This window comes from Schistocerca piceifrons, unplaced genomic scaffold, assembly GCF_021461385.2.
Source record: "Schistocerca piceifrons isolate TAMUIC-IGC-003096 unplaced genomic scaffold, iqSchPice1.1 HiC_scaffold_2356, whole genome shotgun sequence".
In the NCBI taxonomy this organism is placed as follows: domain Eukaryota; kingdom Metazoa; phylum Arthropoda; class Insecta; order Orthoptera; family Acrididae; genus Schistocerca; species Schistocerca piceifrons.
The window spans coordinates 260990-273882 of NW_025728290.1; positions in this window are offsets into that span (position 1 = coordinate 260990).

Below are 12893 nucleotides of genomic sequence, written 5' to 3' on the forward strand. Positions count from 1 at the left end.
TTCTTAGCTTCCAGGCGATGCAATTTGCTCAGCTGATGAACTAAATGTCATTGCTGCTAGAGTACCAACAGCTTTTTCCGCAAGTCCTGCTTCAACGCATCGTCCACACGGTTGACAACAGCATCAGACACCGTTCGGTCATCATTCCGCAAGTTTGATACTGCAGTAGAGAAATGGGACGAATACAAACTGCAGATGTTTCAACCCTTTGTGGTCTACATCATTTTCGGCGATGTTCAACGCTCAAATTTCTTTTGCCTGGGTTGGCATGGACATCTCGCGCATTTGCATTAAGCTTTCCCCCTTATTCAGGCTGAATCTGTTCCTGTTGCGGTAGTCATTGCCACTCTCGATGAATATTTCGACTCACAAGTGTTGATCGCCGCAGCTCGCTATAAGTTCTTTTGAACCAAGCGCCAACCTACCCAGTCCTATCAGCAGTAGATCATGGTATGAAAGACACCTGCAAATTTATATGTCCTTTGGTAAGTCATGCCAACGGCCTTGCCGCAGTGGTAACACCGGTTCCGATCAGACCACCGAAGGTAAGCGCTGTCGGGCTGGGCTAGCACTTGAATGGGTGACCACCCGATCTGCCGAGCGCTGATAGAAAGCGGGGTGCACCCAGCCGTTGTCAGTCAAACTGAGGAGCTATTTGATTGAGAAGTGGCAGCTCCGGTCTTGTAAACTGACATACGGCAGGGAGAGCGGTGTGCTAACCACATGCCCCTCAGTATCCGCATCTAGTGACGCCTGTGGGTGACACTGGTCAGTACGGTTGGGCCTTCCAAGGCCTGTTCGGACGGTGAGAGAGATTTGGTAAGAGTTACGTGGACGCCATGTTGCGGGACGCTATTTTTCAGAATGCTGCTGATTCCCGATTGCAGGCAGAGTGCCTCTGACTGTCGAACCTTACGCTTTACGATGTCATTCGTATAATCGCGGTACAGGACATGATTGACACCGCAGAGCTGGAAATGTCACCTCCTGTGGTGGCTGCTCTTGACACCTGCTGGTCTTTTCCACATTGAATGTCTGCTTCTTCTGGGCACCGTAAACCATCTACGTCACGTCCGCGGCAGTCCTGCAGCGGCGGAAAATTGCTATACTGCCCTCAGTCCTACATTTCTCGTGAAAGGGATGCCTGTCGTTTCTCTCGAGCCAAACGTTTGTTTTAGAAAAAGGTTCGGCACATACAAGTCGTTTCCTCAAAGAAATTACGGGGCCTGTCCGTCCCCTTGATCTCCCATTGTTATGAGGCAATGGATATCCATAAATCTGATGTCAACAGTGTCGAACTCCTGACCCATTCGGTTTCTGATGACTCGTTCCCGGTTCCTACCTCAAGTCCACTAGGCAAGAATAGTCCCAGGTTGTCGGTCGGCCCCAGCATCCCTCTGTGGCTGTATGTGAGCCAAAATAGATGTTCATTCAGCTGCGTATTCAGTATCAGGTTGTACAATTCCACCTGGATACTCTGGCTTCTGTGACCTTGACCAACAGGTCCAGGTTCGAAAAGCTCAGCTCTCCGTACCTCGAATCTCCGGCACAGGCCATCACCAGGTACAACGGCGATCGCATTGCGATGCTAGGCACTTCCACAGATGTAGTGCCACTGTACATCTAAGGCAATTCCCGTCACAGTGCTTTATTCTTACAACGGTTCTAACAGTTTAGGCATTAATGACCTCGACACCTTCAGACTCCAAATCGCTGATTAACGATTAACTCCCTCGTCTCCCAAGACAGCTTCATGAATCTCTGTGACAAATGGTTCAAATGGCTCTGAGCACTATGGGACTTAACTTCTGAGGTCATTAGTACCCTAGAACCTAGAACTACTTAAACCTAACCAAGCTACGGACAGCACACACATCCATACCCGGCAGGATTCGAACCTGCGACCGTAGCTGTCACGCGGTTCCAGACTGTAGCGCCTAGAACCGCTTGGCCACTACGACCGTCCGATTCATGAGGACTCTCTAGGTATGTCAAAAGACGTTTTCACCCACATTGCTTTGAAAGATACCCCCAACCTGCGAATTTTCAATGCACTAGATATTCCCCCACGCCATTTGCGAGGATGCTGCGACAGAGTTGAGACATATGAGGACGTGGGGGTTATCACACCCTTCTCCACAAGTCAGTAGGCGTCATTCCTCGTCATAATCTGAAAAACCAAGGGGCAAATCCAACTTTGCACAGATTTTAAGTCCACAGTTAATGCATTGTCTTTCACAGATGCATATCCGTCTCTTGCCCTGAACAGTTAATGGACAAATTACAAGTGGGCGTTTTCTCCTCTAAGATCGATCTGAAGGACTCCCATCTACAATTCCCACCGAATGAGGAGACGAAATCCTTCCCCATCAACAACGCTCTTATCAGGCTGTTTCAGTATCAGTGTCTCCCCTTTGGCAGTATTACTGCCCCAGCCATCTTCCAACGGTTCTTGGAGCAACTTACGTCGAAGGTTCCTTCGTTCTGCAATTATCTGGACGACATCGTCATCTCGAGTAGTACTCCAGATGAGCACCTCCGAAACATTGACTGCATTTTTAAAACCCTCACCGATGCAAAACCCTGGTGCAATCGGATGAAATGCGCATTTTTTTGCACCCAAACCGAACACATCGGTAACGCCATTGACTTCCATGGTGTTTGCCCCTGTGCCAAACACTTGGTGGCTACTTGGAAGCTCCCTTCCCCGAAAAATCTCACTGAACTTCAGGCAGTTCTTGGCAATATATCATCTCATCTTCGCTTCATAGCTAATGCAGCTCAGATTGTGGCACCGTTAAATCCTCTCTGGCAGAAAAATGTCATTTTTGTATGGTCGCTTGTGCAAGAAACTGCTTTTCAGACGTCAAAGAAAGTCTTGCTTAACAACAGATGTCTAGCGTTTTAAACATCAGAAAGTTGTGGTCCTTCCAGTGGAAGCCTCGTCATACAGCAGTACGGCAGTGTTGTCCCACAAGATCAGCCTTGTGGACTACCCGACTGCTTGTGCATCAAAATTTCTTGACAAAGTTGAGATAAAATACATTCTACTTGAGAAGGAGATATTGGAAATTGTCTATGGCGTATCCAAGTTTCATCAGTAACTTCATGGCCGGAGGTTTTGTTCTGCCCACAGACCACAAGCCTCTCATCAGTTACTTCATCTGGCCAACCTTGTGTCTGTCCAGACAGTGCAAAAGCTCCAACGTTGGGCGCTTATCCTGGCCAATTGCGACTATGATATTCTCTACCATCCCATGATACGTCACGTCAACGCAGGTATCTTACCTCGTCTTACTGTCGGATCAAATGTGGAAGTTTCGTCCTTCTGAGAGGGCTTGCTTTCACGTTGAGCAGATCGAGGTAGCCATAGTCCCTACGTTTTGGATCTACCACCATAAAATAAGCAATGCCATGGGGTGAGATGATACCGTCCAGCTCCTTCGCCAGTTTAGTCAGTCAGGCGGGCCGATTCATAGGAGCGTCTTCGGCGTTGGTTTTCCCAAGAGAACGCCGTTTCGGTCTGAAACTGAGTTGTGCTTTTACACCCATGAAACGAACAAACCTAAGTGCAGATGCTAGCATTTTTCCAAAAGCAAGTGGTCACTCTACTTCTTGAAGGACATTATGGTATCGTCTATATGAAACAATTGGTCAGGCAGCACTGCACGTGGCTAGGGAAGGGCCAGGGCATTGGACACATGATTTTACACTGCAAGGGATGCGCTGAGAACTTCGCTGCACCTCCCCATCATTATTTTGACTTGCCAGGACCAGACACCCCCTGGCAATTAATTCAGATCGATTTCGTAGGGCAGTTTTGGGGCTGACAGTGGACACTACTTCCAAATTTCCTTTTGTGATTCATCTGAATTCCCAGATGTCGGCCAGCTTGATTAGAACTTTAGCAACTATTTATTGCAGGAGAGGGATTACTAGCTACCATTTTATCTGATAATGACCCAGAACTGACTTCAACAGAATTTGTGTCTTTCTGTAAAGTCAATGTTATCACCCACGACTGTTACCTTTGTCCCCACAATCCAGTCGGGAATCCGAATGGTTCGTGCATACAAGGTGCAAATGTCGAAATTAATGCAGTCCCACTCCAAGTAAAGTGCTCTGCTCCTTTTCTTACCGACATATCGTACTATGCCTCACAGTGATAAGTCCCTGGCTGAAATGCTGCATGGCAGACATAGTATGCTGCATCTCCTCCATCCTCCATATTCCCCATAAGCTACCCTGTCTTCCCCAAGATTCCAGGTCACTCATAATGTGTACCTCAGGGTTTTCAACAGTGGTCATTTTGGGAACCTGACACTGTAAGCCGATCTGTGGGCAGAGCAACCTATATTATTCAGGATAGGTAGCGACGCCATCGTCATAGATACCAGAATAAGCTGCACCCTTAGGGATCTCCTCAATCCTGCTGTGGACCTTTCCGTTCCACAACATGATCCAGCAAATGGTGTCTCGCTAAGCAGTCGTCCTCTGTGGGTTACATACGAGATACCTGGTTCTTCAGGATTTCGGTGTCGTGACCATCAACACCGCAGCTCCAGTCTTTGGAGTTTGGAGCCTGGGTCACTTCAGTCAGAGACCCTGCTCCATCCACCACAGCAGCCCCAGTTGCTGCAGGCCCTGGTGTCACAGCCTCTGTCAACAGAATCATGCAGTGGCCCTGCCACTACTAGTGCTGCCATGACCTCTGGCATCCCAGCAGCGGTTTCAACATCTGCTGCAACGAACATGGATCTGGACACACCTATGCTAACGTGGCAGTGCTTGCACACAGAAGGGCAGTTTTTCCATGGACCCATTCAATGTGGGCCAGTGAAGACCCACCTCCTGGTCCGACCTCTCCTGGTCAGATCTCCATATCTTCGCCATAGTTCCGCATAGTACTACACCACAATGAGGCATTTGAGAGGGGGGCGGGGGAAGAGTGTGGTTCATCAATGCCTAGACCATGGCGCCAGCCACCACATGGCTACAGGTCACATGTCACATGTCAGACAGCCTATGGCCAGCTGTTCTTAGCACAGGCACAGTGCAGGCACGTCTCACGCACATAGCTGCCTCCACGGTAACATAACAACACCCAGCTGGCGTAACCATGTTGAACAGTTACACTAGGCTACTGCTCAAGTTGCGCTATGCCAAGCCACAGCAGACCCACCGACGGCGACCATATTCCTACTCCCCCTTGGATTTTACAATCACATACAGCCCCTTACTCCAGCGGTCTCGTCTTGGACTTCGCTACCGCTGATACTACGATGCTGTGCCGTTCAGATCGACATAATCAGGATTTCAACCCTGGTCTGAAACTGAACTAACCAAGTGATTCTGCTTCACAGCACTCCGACGTTAGCATCATCAATGTTACAGCCATCCCAGTGGCTGCTCTAGATCAATCATTGTTGTATAGTACTATTGTCTTTCGGCTTTTACCTTGTTCTGGAGTAAAACTGCTGTGCAGTCACACCTGCTGTTATCTGTTGTTAACAATTCATGGACACCGTGTCCGTCGTTCATGACACAATTTCCGCCTCAATCGCATATGGTGTTGAATATGCGGTAATCGGAGTAACGGATGCTTGCGGTCACTCCATTCTGCTGTGAACGAGATCAGATGGTACGCGTGGACACTCTTTCTTGCTTAACAGACCGAATTAGTTTTGATATGGTTCGTGATATGGCAGAGCAGTTCATTATTGCCATATGTACAATGTGCTTGTCATCACGTGTAGTGATGTAACGAGGTGGGTGCAATTGGTCCCGTTGGTCCGTCGCTCCCTCCTGCATCCAGTGGTTACAGATCCGCAGCACAGTTGCTTGCTTCTAGCTCACTAATCACCAATTTCTCTGAAGGATAATACGCCAAAACTAAAGGCATCTATTCTTTCTCGGTCGAAACCCGGAACGTGCTCGAGAGACGCTCACTGTTTTGTACGAGGCATGCTGCAGCTTCTTACGCAAAACAACACCAAGAACGAAGAATTGCAGTACGTCCAACTGGACGTCTGTTCCCTTTTTATAAAGTGCTTACAGGTGGATCTAATAGCGCCCGTGATATGCGTCTGCGCTGAAATGCTAATCATGCTCATCCCTCGTCGCCTCAAACGCATACTTCAAATTTCACCTTGGTGCTTCCTTCAGCGTGCTGCATTTTCAGTGGTCAGTAATGTGGATGAACTGCCTAGCAGTTGTAGATGGCATTGTCTTCATACCAAACACAGCAATAAATATCAAAATCCAGATAGAAACCGGTCGGGGGGACCGAGCGGTTCTAGGCGCAACATGCTGGAACCACGCGACCGCTACGGTCGCAGGTTCTAATACTGCCTCGGGCATGGATGTGTGTGATGTCCTTCGGTTAGTTAGGTTTAAGTAGCTCTCAGTTCTAGGGGACTGATGACCTCAGCAGTTAAGTCCCATAGTGCTCAGAGCCATTTGAACCAGATAGAAAGCCTAATTCTGCAAGCTGGTAAAATTGTTTTACATACTGCTTTCCGAAAGGGAGAATTTATTACAAACGTTAGTAATTTTGGAGGGAAGTTGCTGAAAAATCAAAACCAAATGAAGACAGTACACTCGTTCAAGTATTAGGGTGAGTGTCTAAGCACAAACAGCAGTGAGTAGGACAATCTAGATTAAAGACTAATGAAACGAAAACTGGCATTCCAGACCACAAGAAAAAGAAGAACTTCGCAATTAAATATTCTAATAAAGTAGTGAGAGCTGATGCTCTGCATGGCACCGAAACACTAAAGGTGGTATGGAAATTTTTAAAAATCTGTTTTACAAAATCATGATTTCGGTTTTATAGTCATTCTCAACTACATGTCGAAATTTTAAAATACATACATAAAAAAAAGTTTTGCATAACACCGGTTACCAGAACTCCTGAAGATAGACGTTGACTGCGGGTATTGTATCACAGACACAACCCTTTGACTGTTCTCAGATGTCACTAAACCCGCACAAATATGTAAACAACCAAGCATCAGCAGCGCCTATTAGACAGAGGGGGTCCGACAGACGATCAGTTCCAGTCATTCTACCAGGGAGAAAGTACACGGCTCGTGTTGTCTGTAGTTCAACCATGACTAGACGGTCAATACCGCTGTTCGATCGCGTCCACATTGTTACACTGTGCCAGGGAGGGCTCTGAACAAGGGAAGTGTCCAGGCGTCTCGGAGTGAACCAAAGCGATGTTGTTCGGACATAGATGAAATACAGAGAGAGACAGGAACTGTCGATGACATGCCTCACTCAGGTTTCCGAAGGGCTACTACTGCAATGGATGACGCCTACCTCCGGATTATGGCTCAGAGGAACTCTGACAGCAACGTCACTATGTTGAATAATGCTTTTCGTGCAGCCACAGGACGTCGTTTTACGACTCAGACTGTGCGAAATAGGCTGCATGATGCGCAACTTCATTCCCGTCGTCCATGACGAGGTCCATCTTTGCAACCACGACACCACGCAGCGTGGTACAGATGAGCTCAACAACATGCCGAATGTACCGCTCAGGATTGGCATCACATTCTCTTCACCTGTGTTTGTCTCATATGCCTCTAGCCGGCCGGAGTTGCCGAGCGGTTCTGGGTGCTACAGTCTGGAACCGCGCGACCGCTGCGGTCGCAGGTTCGAATCCTGCTTCGGGAATGGATGTGTGTGATGTCCTTAGGTTGGTTAGGTTTAAGTAGTTCTAAGTTCTAGGGGACAGATGACCACAGCAGTTAAGTCCCATAGTGCTCAGAGCCATTTGAACCATATGCCTTCAACCAGATAATCATCGGAGACGTGTTAGGAGGCAACCCGGTCCGGTTGAATGCCCTGGACACACTGTCCAGCGAATGCATCAAGGTGGAGATTCCCTGCTATTTTGGGCGGCATTATGCGGGGCTGGTGATCATGGAGGCACCGTAGCCCTACTGTAGATCCAATCACGCTGTGGATCCCGTACCGAGAAAGTTAACGCAGCTGACCACAATACTGGAGTTAGCATGACTCCCTATTCCTAACCTCAATGACTCTCTTCCTGCACCTCCTGCAGTGTTCTGCTCTGTTAAAGGTGTTTAATCAGGATTCTGACAAGTAAATTTTAATTTTAAAAACCAACAGCCTCAGTTGGCAAAGTTTACCTAGGTTTCAGCCGGGATAAACCAATCTTCTTCAGAATAAAAGTAACTACCGTTTGTCCACAGTGGACATCGTCAAACTAAATCTACAATTCCATAAACTTCAGTCCGGAAATACGCGGCTGCTACGGTCGCAAGTTCGAATCCTGCCTCGGGCATCGATGTGTGTGGTGTCCTTAGGTTAGTTGGGTTTAAGTAGTTCTAAGTCTAGGGGAATGGTGACCTCAGATGTTAAGTCCCATAGTGCTTAGAGTCATTTGAACCATTTTGAGGCACCGTAACGGGTGTACGATACGTGAGTGTCATCCACCGACCGATAGTGTAACATCGGTAGCGTATTAGCGAGACATTCGTCTTCATTGACGATAATTCGCACCCACATCGTGCATATCTTGTAAATTACTTCCTTCAGGATAACAACATCGCTCGACTATAGTGGCCAGTATGTTCTCCAAACACGAACCCTATCAACAATGCCTGGGATAGGTTGAAAAGGGCTGTTTACGGACGACACGACTCACCAACCACTCTGAGGGATCTACGGCGAATCGCCCTTGAGGAGTGGGACAATCTGGACCAACAGTGCGTTCATGAACTTGTGGATAGTGCGCCACGACGAACAGAGGCATGCGTCAATGCAAGAGGACGTGCTACTGAGTATTAGAGTTACCGGTGTGTACAGCAATCTGGACTACCACCTCTGAAGGTCTCGCTGTATGGTGGCATCATGCAATGTGTTATTTTCATGAGCAATGAAAAGGTCAGAAATAATGTAAGTTGACGTCTATTCCAATTTTCTGTCCAGGTTCCGGCTGCCTCGGAACCGAGGTGATGCAAAACTTTTTTTGATGTGTATATATCTGGCATGTCTGTGACATGTTCTGTTCTTATAGACCAGATGTTGAATTACATATCGAAGATGCGTTTTAAGGCAGACGCTATGCACAGAGGAACTCCTTAGTTCACAGTATGGCGTCTTTAATAGCCAATATATTCCGACGAGCTTCATTCGTAACTTCTGGTCGACTTGTGGAAAGGTATCATAAACTAAATTACGAATAAAGACAAAAAACCGAAGATACTTGGTCCAGTGGGAACCGAAACAAAATACAACTGGCCATGACCTAAGTCTATGAACGTGTATAGAACATAATGCAATGCACGAAATAAGAATATCGTTCTTTGGACATTTTCATAGAAAGAATAATGACAGACTGGCAAAGCAAATCATGAAACTGAAAAGACCACTAGCATCTTTTACACAGATACTGAATTATGTGAAGCAAGTATGCGTAACACACGTAAAAGGAATTTTTAGGAACAGAATTCAGAGAGATTTTTTCATGGACGAACCAGAAAGAATAAGAAAACAGTCTCACAACACCGAAGCTTCCGGAGTAAAAATCATTATGTATGAAGCGAATGTGGGCGAAGAAAAAGGAGAGGTCCTAGAATGGAAATATTGACTTATGCACAATGAAAAGAGGCAGTTCCAATAAACACACATATAAATAAATAGAAAAGAACAAATTATTTTACAACTATGTTGAACTGTAATACACATAAATATGTGATTTGAGTGTTTATGGTATATGGAAGCATCATTTTGTATTACCAACGGGGTGGTAGTACCAAATGTTTATGTCTTTATCACTTTTATTATAAAACTGGAAAATAATTCTGATTTTGTTGCTACGTGGCACTTCTTTGGTATGCATCACCGCCTTCTGATGACTTACATTTTCTTCAGGGTTATCCAGTCGTAAGAATGTTCATGGTGTGACTTTCTACTGTTCGATTTTGACAATACTTGTAGTCCCATACCCTTGGATAATTTTTGTGTACTTACATCTTCTGTAATTTACTACACGTATCTCGTTTGCAAACAATCAGAGGATGGGTGCTACCAGAAACGCGTCAATGAGGTCGCTGGCTTATAAGCTGGTGGCTTCTTATTTAGTGACTATACAACAACTATTCAATACTATTTATCAGTGTGTGGCACCATAAAATTGTCGGCTGAAACTTCGCCAAAGATAAACATCTGCAAAATGTCTGAGATTGCCATTAACACACACTGCTAAGACATTAATGCGCAATTTGAATAGCAATGGTCCCGTTACATTACCTAGGTGAAGACTAGATATTACTTGCGCCACTATGGATTACACTGATCTTAAAGTGTTGCATTTTTCGTGTCACGGAGTTGTCAATCCAGACGCCAGAAGTTAGGTACTCCACATGAACGACTTCCTGTAATAAGTACCCTACGGACACTCAATCTAAAGCTCTTCTAAGTCTACACGTATCGCAATCGCATCCAGATAATTACCTTTATTCGTCGTAAGTAGGATAACGCTTGTGTAGAGAAACAATTGGGTTTCGAATGGTCCATGTTTTTAGTATGTAGGTTAGTCTCCTCTGAGAAGACAATTTTATGTTGGGTATGTTGAGGAAAGTACAAATATCATCTGTGATGATGATAGCCTGGAATAAAGTTGTGGTAAGTGGAAGAAGAAACGACACTGGAGATCGTGGAAAAGGGAAGACCAATGGAAGAGAGAGAGATCTGAGACTCTTCTGTATACATCTCGATCTCTGGATTGTTAATAATAAGCACCATCAAGTATATATATTGACAGAAATCAAATGGACTTTTTGGTAATTAATCAAAGATTCAAAACAGTGTTAAGTTGTGAGAAAGCTTTCCAGACGGCGATAAAGGCCGTATTTTACGCACATAACATATTAGAACAACATTAAAACATGTTAAGGAATGACAACGAAAAAATGGAATGTAGGAAAAATTGAAGAATGAGAACATTAAGAAGGAGTACAATCACTACGTCGAAATAAACTGGAACATCTAAGGAGAAGTGCAGAAATTAGTAAAGAGTGGAATACCACTATAAATACGATGTTGGAAATATTAGAGCTGGAAACAGGCGAGGTGGAAAAAACAAGGTCTAAGAATAGTTCATAACAGGAACTACATCAGATAAAACAGGTAAACACAGGAGATGGAAAAACGGAAATTCGCCAGGAGCCAGAAGAAGGACAGAAAACTGAAGAATTCAGTCAGAAAGGTAACTGAGGAGGCTAGAGAGAAATCAGTGAGGAGATAATGAGCAGATAGATAAATGGAAATCTCAAAGAAATGTACGGAACAACGAAATCCGTAATAAGAAGAGAAGAAAGAAAATAAGCAATCATTGAATGTTATATATTCATGGGAAGACGACAATAACCACAGTAGAGTACAAGTGAGTTTGGATGGATTAAACAGTGCATATGATGGATTTTACGGTGCACAAATGGACAACACCAGACAAGTTTTGGAAAATGCACAGGATCTCAATAAAGAAGACTGAAATGGGTTGGGTTGTTTTTGGGGAAGGAGACCAGACAGTGAGGTCATTGATCTCAGAGGATTAGGGAAGGACGGAGGCGGAAGTCAGCCCTGCCCTTTCAAAGGAACCATCCCGGCATTTGCCTGGAGCGATTTAGGGAAAGCATGGAAAACCTAAATCAGGATGGTCGGAAGCGGGATTCAACCGTCGTCCTCCCGAATGCGAATCCGGTGTGCTAGCCACTGCGCCACCTCTCTGAAATGGGAACTGGAGAAAGCAGTTCAGGAGCTCTGGAGAGTTAAGCATTGGGCTGTTATAGAATTCGATCTGAGGCACCGCAAGTCAGAAGTCCGAATTCAATAACCAGATTCACTGAGGTACTAAACAGAATTAATGATTGGAAACCGGCTTCAATATCTCCCTTAGAACATTGTAGTACCTTTATCTAAAAAGTTCAACGCAATAAAATGCAAAGACTATAGCCCAATTAATTTTATCAGTCATGTTACAAATGCTGTAACAAGAGTATTATAAAGGACAACTGAAACCAAAATACTGGGAAAGAACAGTCGGGCTCAGAAGGTGTAAAAGAACAGGAGACGTCATAGTTTGTCTGAGTATGAGAGAAATGAATAGGGAGGTGTATACTTATTTTATCGATAGAAGAATGCTTTCATAAACTGGAGTATACTGCTGAAAATTTTAGAAGATGTTGGTACAGACTTGGAAGTTAGAAGGTTAATAAGAAAGATGTTCACGAAGCAAAATACGACCGAATAGGGAGTGAGGAGATAGATGACATGACAAATAGGAGGGATGTAAGGCAATGATTGTCACTGTCACCGACGAACATGTTCAACATATATGGAGAAGTGCTGATAGATTAGGCTATAAAAGACGAAAGAGGCATTGTCACTGGTAGAGAAAGGATAAAGTCTGCAAAATACACGGGAGCATGGAATAAGGATAAATATAGAAAAGACAAAAATGATGAGAATATGAAATAAGTAATTTCCACTTAACGTATTCTTAGATGAAAAAAGAGAGATCAAACAAAATGCTTTGTGTATCAGGAAAGTTCAACGAAATGGAACCGAAGCTGTATAGAAGAAGGAGAGAGGAGGATATCTCTGACAAAGACAGCATTCGAAAAGGTGAAGCAGTTGTTAACATCTAAAAATGTTCCTCGATTAAAACAACAGTTCAGGTAGCAGAAATATTTTATTACAGACCGGTTTCGGCTTGATGTAGAAGTCATCTTCAGAAAATACGAGGGTTGTTTTTTAAGTAAGGGCCGTTCGCGCGTATAGTCCCGTAGTTTGCGCGGACGCCGCAACAAGCCACTGCGCCACTTGCCGGCATCCTTCCCGTTCACACTGATGCAAGT